Source organism: Artemia sp. Qi Xiang Cuo, chromosome 6 (genome assembly GCF_049724085.1).
Source record: "Artemia sp. Qi Xiang Cuo chromosome 6, ASM4972408v1, whole genome shotgun sequence".
NCBI classification, from domain to species: domain Eukaryota; kingdom Metazoa; phylum Arthropoda; class Branchiopoda; order Anostraca; family Artemiidae; genus Artemia; species Artemia sp. Qi Xiang Cuo.
Genome location: NC_142799.1, coordinates 56284661 through 56296798, shown reverse-complemented (window position 1 = coordinate 56296798; position 12138 = coordinate 56284661). Strand labels below are relative to the sequence as shown.

At 33.0% G+C, this 12138-nt stretch overlaps 1 protein-coding gene across 2 annotated transcripts in view; it reads left to right on the top strand.

The window, feature by feature from the left end:
• The first annotated feature begins 3527 nt into the window (after positions 1 to 3527).
• HDAC6 (histone deacetylase 6) overlaps positions 3528 to 12138 on the top strand; it is a 41839-nt gene continuing 33228 nt past the window's right edge. Inside the window, exon 1 of one of the 2 annotated variants that reach the window (XM_089090861.1) lies at positions 3528 to 3539. The gene's annotated coding sequence lies outside the window, so the exon portion shown is untranslated. The other variant, XM_089090862.1, reaches the window with a different exon arrangement.

The following is a 12138-nucleotide window of genomic DNA, read 5'->3' as shown; positions in this document are numbered from 1 at the left end:
GCCGGAGGTTCATTATTTTGTATAAATTTGTCAGTTTTATTTCTACTGTTGACGGTCACTGTATATGTTATCAAAATATCTAGACTTTTCACTTGATTTCACTGTCTAAATAAATGGATTTATTCCCATTTGAACGTCTATAAGTTCGTCATTGAAAGGCAGTGGAAATATACCTAATTTAAGGAATTACGTCGAAAATCAATTCTTGCTCTGACTAAAGTCAGTTGATGAGACAAGATTGCACATCTATTATCTCCTGGTTTTTGAAAAAATACTTTTTGCGCCCCTCCCCATCAAATTTCTGTATATTCACGCCATTTATCAATGCTAGTTCCGACTAAGGTTAGTTGAAGAGCTAAGATTGCACATTTAAGATCTCATAGTTTCCTAAATGTCTTTTCTGCCTCCCCCCACAGATTTACATGTATTGATGCCAAAGTATAATCACCTACGGAACGTAGGTGATTATACTTTGATTGATGCCATTCATCGACGCTAGTTCCAAGATTTGAAAGAAACCAGAGCTTTTTTGTATACGCTCGCCCTATCTAGGTTTTAGTTATGATACACTGTTTAAAGAAGAAAAGAATTATAAATCTATTTGTACTAGAGCTTAGTGTTGGTCGATAATTTGATCAAACGATATATCGAAATATCGATATTTTTACATTCGATAATCGATAATCGATATATCAATTTCGATATTTCTGATCAGTTTTTTTTTAGATTAACTCTTGGCTTTGCCAAAGTTAAAGAAAATTGGGTACTTATCTGTTAGCCACTACACACTCGAGAATCTGAATCTATAAAATCATACAACAGCTGGTTTATTGCTGTTTGTATACGGAGACAATTAGCTTCGACTCAGTGTAGCTATGTTTTAATAAATATTTAGTTGGTATTTTGGTTTATTTAGGTTAGGTTACTTATTGCATGCAGCCCCGCTATACTAACCCCCACACCACCACCCCCCTAGTGTGCAAATATACAGCCCAAATTATATATATCCTATCTATTTCCCAAGAATATCGGTTGTTTCTACCCCGTACCTGTAAATCCAAATTCTCGAGTGTGTACTGGCTGATAGAAAAGTACCAAAAATTATAATAAAAGGGTATTTTGCACAATTTTTTTAAACTTTGAATAAATGAAAATCAGTCAATAAAAACAAACTTCGAATACAAGAGTGAATGTCATAGAAATCTAGACTTGAAATTACTTGGGCTCAGGATAAAGAAAGATGACCTACTGGCTACTTTTGGCTATTCAATCTCAGCAACATGTCAATGTTTTTTCCCTGAGCATTTGTTCTACCTTTCAGTGATTAAATAAAAAAAAAAGAAAAAAGGTTTTTTCAACTGAAAGTAAGGTTCAGCATTAAAACTTAAAACGAATAGAAATTATTCCGTATATGAGAGGGATGCCCTTTATATACGTTTTTTCTAGCATTTTAAAAACAAGCTTCTTATTCTAATTAAGTAGCCCTTGTGTTTCAGAAGTTGTTTTTAGATAATTGGAACTCTTTAAAGGAGGGGGTAACTCCCCTCACATACGGTATGATTTCTTTTTGTTTTAAGTTTCAATATTTCTCCCTTGTTTCCGTTGAAAAAACTTTTTTTCTTATTTAATTTTTGGTTGTTTTCATTTAATGCCCGGAAATCACCCACTACAAATCCGTCCTGCTGAAAATTCTACCCAGAAATTTTCTTGTGGACAATTTTGCTTAGGAATTTCTCTTAAGCCTATTTTCATTTGAAAAAAAAGACTTGTCTTTCATTTAATTTTTGATCTTTTTCAAATCATGCCGAAAAGCCCCTTCAACAGGAAATTTTTCATTGAAATTCCATCCTCCGAGTGGAAAGTTTCTTCCACGGAAAATCCTCTGATGAAGAATTTCTCCCGCGAAAAATTTCCACATGGAGAATATCTCCTGCGGAAAATTCTGCCACGAAGAATTACTCCCACTGAAAACTTTCCCATGGACAATTTCCCCCGTGAGAACTCCCTCCCTCTCACAAAAAAATCTCTCAGGCAATTATAACCTCTCTGAAAATTTACCCCGGACAATATCCCCGGAACATCTCTAGAAGTTAAATTGAATTGGTAAAGAGAAAGTAAAATAAATTTGATATAGAAGTTCTGGCAAATTCTCCCGTGTAATATTTCTCCCTGTAAGTTCATCTTCGGAAACTTCCCGCCCATGGAAAATTCTACCCGTGGAGAATCCCCTTGCGGAAAATTTCCCTCCCTAAAAACGTCTGTTTACTTCCAAATAACAGAAACTATATGTAAACAACAGACAAAATTCATAACTTATCGCCCTTCCCCCGAGTACCATGGGGGATCATGACAATTTCCTCGGAACATCTCTACATCAAAAATTGAATCGGCAGAGAAACATTATGACGAATTTCGTAAAGGAGTTATGACAAATTCTCCGGTGTAAAATTCCCTCTTGTTAGTTCATCCCCTGAAAATTCCCTGCCCATGGTAAATTCTACCTGTGGAAAATCCCCCCCACCGACAAGTCCCCCTCCCCGACACAGAACAATTTACTTACAAATAATAAATACTATACGGAAACACTAGATAAATTCATGTCTGAAAGCCCTTTCTTCAGGTTGCGGGGAGTCAGGTTATCTCCGGAGGAACATTTTTCTGATCTTTCAACTATGGTGAACAAAATGACTATCTCGAAAATGGAATCGGGTGTCTTTAGGGAAAAAGGGACGTGGGAGGGGGGCTAGTGGCTCTCCAATATCTCGGGTCACTTTAAAAGGGAACTAGAACTGTTATTTTCTTTCGAACGAGCACTTTCCCAACATTCTTGGGCCTTTGATTTGATGCGATCACGCTGGCAAAAAAAAGAGGAATAAATAAACATACATCCGTGATTTTTATTCTGACAAAAATACAAAATTCTACATTTATGCAGACGGGAGGTTAAAATCTTTACAGTAGGGTTCCATGATATGCTGAATCTGATGGTACGCTTTTCTTTAAGATTCTTTGACTTTTTGGGGGGTTTCTCCCCTTTCCCAAAAATCACGGAAATTTTCTCAGGCTCGTATCTTTTGATAGGAACATTAACCTGAATGAACCCTATATACTTGGAATCAGCATAAAAAGCCAATTCTCTTTTTATACGAGCAAGGCCTATCAGCTTAGAAGGCATTAATACAGCCAAGGCCTTTTGGAAGTTCTCAGCAACATTTGGAAGTCCTCCTGACTAAACGTATTTTGAGTTTGAGAACAGGCTATACCAACTTATGGATACAGGTAAGTATGCTGTGTATCAGCATGTATGAGTCAATGGATTAAATACATCATTGTTTTTCTTCTCGCCCATTTCCCAAACAATTTTCTGTGTTGGATCTTTTCTGCAGGACGTTTACCTGTAGCAGAAAAGGCCGAAAATAGTCAAATATGTTCAAATATCGTTTTCGATATCGATATTTGCTCTGATATATCCATATATCAATATCGATATTGAATATCGCCCAACACTACTAGAGCTCCAAATTAACTTTGTCCTAGAGGTAGGCTAGATTAACTAAATGTTTATTTTTATTAACTGATACTAGGGTATGCTTATCTTTTAAGTCAGGAGCTGTGGGTTCTGGGTGTCTGAGGTACTTAAGAATTTGGGTACTATAAATAAAAGTTCAAATAGGGATAAAATCCTTTTAATAGACAGTGTTTTTTATAACAGTGATAGAAATTATCTACGTCAAATTTGGGTACTGGGCTTAGAGTATCTTTGGCTGGATGAATAGCCTAAAGAGCAAATTTGTCTAGGCTAACACTTGGGCAGACATCCCAAACATAACTTTTGAAAATTTATTTCCCCTCCCCCCATACCCCTTATCTTAGATATTAAGATGTATAACTTGGTAAATATTTCGCATTTCATATTATTGACTTGCAAATAAAGTGAATATAACACTTGATGCTTTTTTATGCTCTTTACAAATAGCCTATAGCCTAATAGCCTATTCATTTTTGGGTAGATTTTTGGCAGTGAATATTATCACCTTACAAATAAATTGAACATACTAGCCTAGGCTACCTTATGCCTTCTTTTATACTCTTTCCAAATATAATAATCATTTTTGATGGAAATGAATTATACCCCACCCCTATAGCCTATATACCAGTTAAGGGTAGGCTATATATTTGCACATTAGGGGGTGACGGTAAAGTTCAACCTCTAATTTGCATCAGAAATAAACTTCACCCCCACCTCCCTAATGTGCAAATATAGCCTAGGCTATACCCTGAATTGGTATACATATATACATATATTTATATATATATATATATATATATATATATATATATACAAAAGGTAAATATACAAAAAATTATAAAGAAATACTGAATGATATTTTAATATAATTTCTCTTTCACCTTTCTTTTTTGGAATTTTGAATTTATAGACTGTTTTCAAACAAGCTTGAAGAACTTTAAATCTGTAATTGGTTCTGGATACCAACAAAAGACTTTTTTATACTCACATCTGGACCAGTCTTCATTTGTTCCAGAATGGTCTTTGCTCAGTGACCTCTTGGATTTTATTGAGGAAACAATTAAATTCATTTTGTATGTAATTTTTAATAGCTTTACTAGTATGCATGTATTTCACAAGTTTTACCTGACATAGGGATACCATATAGATCTTATGGTAGAGGCTCCACTGTGCTGGGTAAAGAAAGTAAAGCCTCAAAACCTGTTAAGGCAGATGGTATTTCTGCTGATGAGCCCTATTGGAAGGTTTGCTAGATTTAAGGTGCTTTTGCTTGTAAATATACAACAACTTACATTTATTGATGATGACTTTGCATGGATTTGGACATTTCTATTTGGTTGATGGTTCAGTTATACTGTTTTGTCCTAATGTATACTATATATATATATATATATATATATATATATATATATATATATATATATATATATATATATATATATATATATATATATATATATATATATATATATATATATATATATATATATATATATATATATATATATATATATATATATATATATATATATATATATATATATATATATATATATATATATATATATATATATGATATATATACACATATATATAGGGATAAAACTCATTTCTGACAAAAATGATTGTTATGTTTGGTAGAGCATAAAAAAGACACTGAGTAGTATGTTTACTTTATTCATAAGTCAATTATATGACCTGCCAAAAATTTACCCATTTTTGTTGGAAACAAAATTTACCCCCACCCCTATGCATGGGTGTAGGGAGGAGGGGGGGCTCATTTGCATCAGAAATAAACTTTGGTACTTATGCATAATATGCTACACAGCACTATAGATTGTATCAAGGAAACTAGTCAAACAGGAGAGACAGATACCCAGTTATAATGGTTTATGAACAAAATAATAAGAATTACAAGTTACAATTATGCACTGAGAATGCTGTAATGTCTTTCACAATTGCTGAAAAATAATCTACAATCAGCTGTCACTGCTGTACACTACATGTGCTTGGCTAAGTAATCTGATAGATGTTGGTGGGCAGCACCTTGGTGCTGTTTATTTTACGATTTGAATGAGCCCCACATCCTTTCTACTTTTTGGGTGTTTGCACCCATTATTGGTTGACAATATTTTCCTTATGATTAATTGTTTTATGTATAAAATCTGTTTCTTCCAGTTCAATGGTTTTGTATCCTTTCCAACAATCTGATATTATTGTTGTCCCTGGCTCTATGTGCAGCTTAATTTGTTTTAGCAAAGTTTCTGCACTTTGGTTGGGGACCTCACATAAAAATCTTTCCCCCATTTCTTGGCACACACCACCAAACACCCACTGTTGAGGTAAAGTTTGTCCAGAATTATTTATCCTTTTTGTAAACATGGATTTGTCTATTTCCACTATGTAACAAACTCCTCCAATTTTCCTACAGTATTTTTGTTGCACAAAGAACACACATACTTCATGGAGATAATTATTCCAATTGACTACCATATGTATAGAAATTCCTAGCTCTTGTTCACACATGGCAACAGACAACCATTTGTTAGTCCAGAAATAAATGAAACAAGTCATGGTTTGTCCATTTTTGCACTCTTTTATCTTGGGCAATAATCCATTATCCTGTAAAAATTCAACTGCCTCTTTTTCTGTCTTTAGCAAATTCCAAATTGTAATTTTAAAATTTTAGTTCAATCACCTATCATTCCATTCTAACAACTGTTTTAGTACTGGGTATCTGTCTCTCCTGTCTGACTAGTTTCCTTGATGCAGTCTATATTGCTGTGCAGCATATAATGCATAAGTACCTAAACTTTACACCCCCCCCCCCCTAATGTGCAAATATATACCCTGAATTGGTATTTATAGGGGTGGGGGTAAATTTCATTTACAACAAAAAATGAATATTGTATCTGTAAAGAGCATAAAAAAGCATTTGTAAAGAGCATAAAAAAATATTTGTAAAGAGCATAAAAGGCATCAAATGGTATGTTTACTTTATTTGTAAGTCAATAATATGAACTTTGAAATATTTGCCCATAACTTATCATAGCATTTGACCTGACCTTGGTAAAATTCTTCTTTAGCTACTTTTGGCCATCTTGAAAAGTGGTTATATTAGGAAAATGAAACTTTCAGGGATGGGTGTACCTAGGCCTATTGAAATTTTGACAAAACAACATTTTATCTTAATTTTCAGTTATCAGTTTCTTTTTCTCTGGCTTTAGTTCTGGAGATGCAATTCCTGCAATGTTCCTCCTTCTGTCTCTTTACCATCTCTACTATGCCATGTAAACTTTTTAACTCCTTTTTATTGATGATCTAAGACTGATCTAAGACTCTACAATATTGGTGTCCTCAATGCTCAGGCAAAATGTATTCCTTCATGCATCCTTGAGGGAATTGATGTGTCTCTTATTTGTTTTGCTGATGATACCTTGAAGCCTTACAATCCAGTGCATTGAGCAGTATTTCAAAATCCTCAAAGATGAATATACAAAAATTAGACTTTCATTCAATCCTGAGAACACCAAAGTAAATTCCCTCTACTTCTATCCTAAATTTGAATGGTTTTCTTATCAAATCTGCAGACCACATTGCATACCTGGGCCTTCCAATTGGCTCAACTATTAGCCACACTAGATGCTTGCTGAATCTTTTGTTGACTGTAAAATTAGTATTTCTTATGCTAGAAAAATAAAAAGCAACCATCACCATCTACAATGCCATAGCGTTTCTGCATATGCTTTACATTGCTCCATTCTGGAAGTTTTTACAGTTACAGATAAAAAGCACCTACAGTCAATCTCTTTTAGATTTTTCAAGTACCTTTTACATTTACATCATTAGACAAGAAACTGTAAAATTATCCATATGTATGACCTTGCAGATCCAAATTTCAGTATTACTAAATCTTTATCCTGTTTTCAAAGCAATTTTCTTCACCCATGGTTGTCAGTTTGTTTGTAATAGTTTGCTTGTTTTAACATAAAGTATGTAATGACAAGTTTTTATCATGTATTTGAGTTTTTATTGTGTGTGTGTCTTTTTTTATCTTTAGTGATTGCCTCATCTAAAGCATCTTTTTTTACAGGCAATAGATGAGTAATAATAACAATAATATTTTCCAACTTTAAATAGAGTCCATAATTTAATTTTGCCTCATTAGAAGGGCCAGAGGGGGGTTACAATTTTTATGGTCTGAAGATTCCATTTAGGAAGAATTTTGAATAGAAAATTGAATTCTACTATATTTTTTTTAATTCTATTGTTTTTATCTCAGGATCAGCCTTCATTCAGGATCCAAGGGCACCAGCAGAAAATTTTCCAGAGGGGGGCCAGATGCCAAAATATCAGTGGTGGCTGGGTGACAGTTTTGGGGGTTTGGGGGTCTAAACTATGACTTTACCCCAAAGAGGACAAATTTGTAATCAATTTAAAATCCTGAGAAGCTAATTGATATAAAACTATCAACAACCATATTTTAGGCTTCCCAGTTGTAAAAGAAGTAATGCCAAATGGTGGCAAGACTAGTTTCAACCAATTGATTCACTTTATTTGTATTGAAATTAGGCTACGTTTGGTGATCTGTAATTGCATATCAGCTACAATAAAGGGGGGTGGGGTAGATTCCTACAAAATTACATTTTAATGGACAATCTGCTTACTCTTCCTGAGGCTTCAGATAAATGTTGAAAGAGGTAGGGGGGAGTAGGAATTAATTAAAACCTCATTCTTTGAGGTGGCAAATACTGCTAGGAACTTAGTTTTCAGCAATTTTAAATGGCAATATTTTTCTTTTTCAATTTAGATGAAGTATCTCAATGTATTTAAACAAATGTATGTAATGTATTTATTCATAAGAAAATCCTATTCTAGAGGTTGTGATGGCTTCAGTTATGTAGAAAATCAAAAGTCTCAGAGATTTTCCATCCACACAAACAATAAGACTCCTTTTCATCCAACTAAAATTCTTTAGTAGTAATATTAACAAGGACTTTTCACCAAAATTACTATTCATGGCCAATTTTTTAAGTATATTCAAATTGTATCCAAAATTGAAATCGCAAATTTAAAGGTAGGATGGCACTAATCAACATATAATTATTGATTTACACATCTTAAAAGCAATTAACATAGGATGTAAGGGACCCATACCTCAAATTATATCTTGGATAGGCCTGGGTATGATTTGGAAAACAATAAGAAATTAAATAAAAAAGGAGTTTTTCAATTGAAAGCAAGGAAGAGAGTTGGAACTTATTTGAACAGAATAATCTTTGTATAAAAGGGGCTGTCTGCTCCTTAGCTCCCTACTCTTTACTATGAAGTTTGGCTTTTTTTCCAAATTCTTAAGAAAATATGCAATTGGAAAAAAAAGATTTTCCAAAGCACTAAAATCTTTGAAAAGGGGGCAGTCCCCCTTATATACAGAGTAATTTATATTTATTTTAAGTTTTAAACTTCTTCCTTACTTTAGTTGAAAAACCTTTTCTATTTGTTTAATTATGTTTCATGAAAATGTAAAGTTTTATGAATATAATACTTTTGGTAGTGCAGAAAAAACTATCAACATTTGAATGATCTTTATTTGGATTTTGATGGGTAATCAAACAGTTCATGGTAACAAAATGTAAGTAAGGAGCAACCCAGCTCAATAGTAAGAAAAACTCAAAAAACAGAATTTTAATACCAACAGAAATATCAAACGAATTGGCTTATTATGCTGATTCCAAATATATAAGTTTCATGAAGTTTAGTCTTACCCATCAAAAGCTACAAGCCTGAGAAAATTTGTCTGATTTTTGAAAAAAGGGGAAAGACCTCCTAGAAGTCATAGACTTTTAATTAAAAACACATCATCAGACTGAGCATTTCAAAGAGCCCTACTGTAGAGGGTTCAAGCTCAAATTTGCAAAAATGTGGAATTTTGCTATTTTTGCCAGAAGACAGATCACAGATGCATGTTTATTTGTTGTTTTTTTTTTGTCTGTTTTTTTTTCCAGGAGTGATCATACTGACCCAGTTGACCTAGAAACCTGGGAGATGGTTTATTCTAGTTCTAGTGCCCTTTTTAAGTGACCAAAAAATTTAAGTTATAAAATTTGCCCATTGTTTTATTTTTTATTGGGAAGTACGTTTATATTTTTCGGGTGGGTGCATTGGGTAAATATTCTGCTGGGAGAATTTTCCATGGAAAAGGAAGTTTCCAGGGGGTTAGCTTTTCAGGGGAAAATTTTCACTGGGTGAATTTTCAGAATTCCTGTGCAAAATTTCTTTATATGTCTTGCTTTCTCTACCAATTCAATTTTGCACGGGGAGATGTTAAGAGTAATTGTCTGGGGTAAATTTTTGCCAGAATTGAATTGTCCAGAGGATATTTCTATGGGGAGAGGGATTTTTTCATTGAGGTGGAGCCAGGTATCCTGGCGTTATTAAAAAAAAACAAAACAGAAATTGAACAAAAAAAACAAGTTTTTTCAACTGAAAGTAAAGAGCAACGTTAAAACTTATAACGAACAGAAATTATTACGTATATAAGGGGTGTTGCCCCCCCTCAACACCTTGCTATTTACTCAAAAATTTCAATTTTCTTCAAATTTGTTAAAAACGACTCCTGAAGCACCAAGGGTTATTTAACTAGAATAATAAGTAACTTTTTTTTTAAGTGCCAAAAAACTGTAGCGTGAAGAGTGAAGTATGAGGGGGGACCCCCCTCATTTAGCCTACGTAATAATTTCTGTTCATCTTAAGTTTTAATGTTGCTCCTTATTTACAACTGAAAAAACTTGTTTTTTTTCTTTATTTCATGAAGCTTAGAGACTAACAGTTTTCTGCAGGAATAGAAAAAGTACGTTAATTAAAGTAAAAGTATATAAAAATGAAAAAGGTAAGTAATTATAAAAAATATACAAAATAATAGCCTACTTACAAAAACTAAGAAATAAACTCCTAGCATTCAGTTCTGTTGAGCAATGCCAAAGCATTGAATGGATATTTTTTTAACAATATTGACAGTTTTCAACTTGGTTATTAAACACCAAAATATTTAATGTCTTTAGACTCAGTATTTATAAAAATTAACACATTATAAAAGTAGTTTGTTCAAAGTAAAACATTCAAACTAAGATTAAGAAAATCAGATAAAAAATTTTATGTTGATATTTTTAGTTTAATTTTGAATACCAAAAACCAATATATTTGACACCTTTATACTTTATAAGTGTAAAAAATTAATTATTTTTCAAAGTTAAAACTAGATAAATACAATCACTCCTGAAAAAAATATAAATGATAATAAAACACAAAAACGTGTCCATTCAGGGGGAAAATATAGAAATCCCAGCATTCCATTCAGGGGAAACATTTCTAATTATTGTGGCTTCATATGTCAGCTCTTGGGTACTCTTGCAATGGAAGCAAAAATTGGCGGTATATTTTTACCAAAATTGCCCCTTATTAAGTTGTTTTCTTTGTGTTTTCAATTAGTATACGAACTTTCTTGTGTACTAATAACTACACTAATACTAAAAAACAAATACATTTTTAGGAGCACCATAAAAAGCTGATTCTTCAATTGCATGTTATCAATAGTTAGGCTCTTATACTTTTGTTATTGACAAGTATCATTATTTATTTAGCCTACTATTCATTACTATGAAGAATTTGATTTTTTTTCAAATCATATAGAAAAATGTTCATGGAAAACTCTAAAGGGGTCACTCAGTCACAACTTCGAACATTTATTTTCCTTATTAATCGTCTAAATCTGTTGGCAGGTAGCTAACAATGGGGCAACACACATTTTTTCCATGTTTTTGTTTTGTTCTGCTCTCTTTCCTTTGTTTTTCTTATAGTTACTTTATAGTTCCAAATTTCCAGGGGGGCCATGCCCCCTTCCCCTGACCCCTACCGGCGCCCATGTCAGGATTAATAATTTTTCAAGCATTTGAAGTTGTGGAGATAGGCCAAAATAATAGAATAGTGCCCTATTGAGTAGAATATCACTTCTGTAAAATTCTATTCAACTACTTAACAGCTTTCCTAGACCTTAAAAAGATTGTAAACTGCAGTTGAGCCACAATCAAACATGGTGCCCATCAATAGTGTTATAGGGAAAGGCACTACAAGAGCAATGATGAGGGGAAGGGGAGGTGAATACTCTTGAAGATAAAAGGTTCTATTTAAAGTAGAATTTTTAAGAATAAAAAAGTACTTAATTTTGCATACCAAATGAAGCAAGATTTAACAAAATTTGAAATGGTGAAGATTAGTGACAAATAGATTAATTCTTTTAATCTATCATGCATTCAATTGTTTTGTATTTAACGAAAGTATATTATTTCCATAACCCAGAGTAAAAGAAAATCAGACTGAAATTTAATTTACAGAAAAAATTCTTTTATCCCTAGATTAAAATAGGCATCAACTTGTCTTTATGCAGTTTCCTAAGCCTTAAGAAGGGAGAAATGGAAGGAGTAGGAGATAGGGATATTAGCTTGAAAACACCCTCCAAGGAGATATTTTGAGCTCTGAATTAATTATCAGGAGCTTAAATTATCTGTCTAAGACCAACAACTTGGTAGAAACCTAGAATTGGGGCTGTTGAG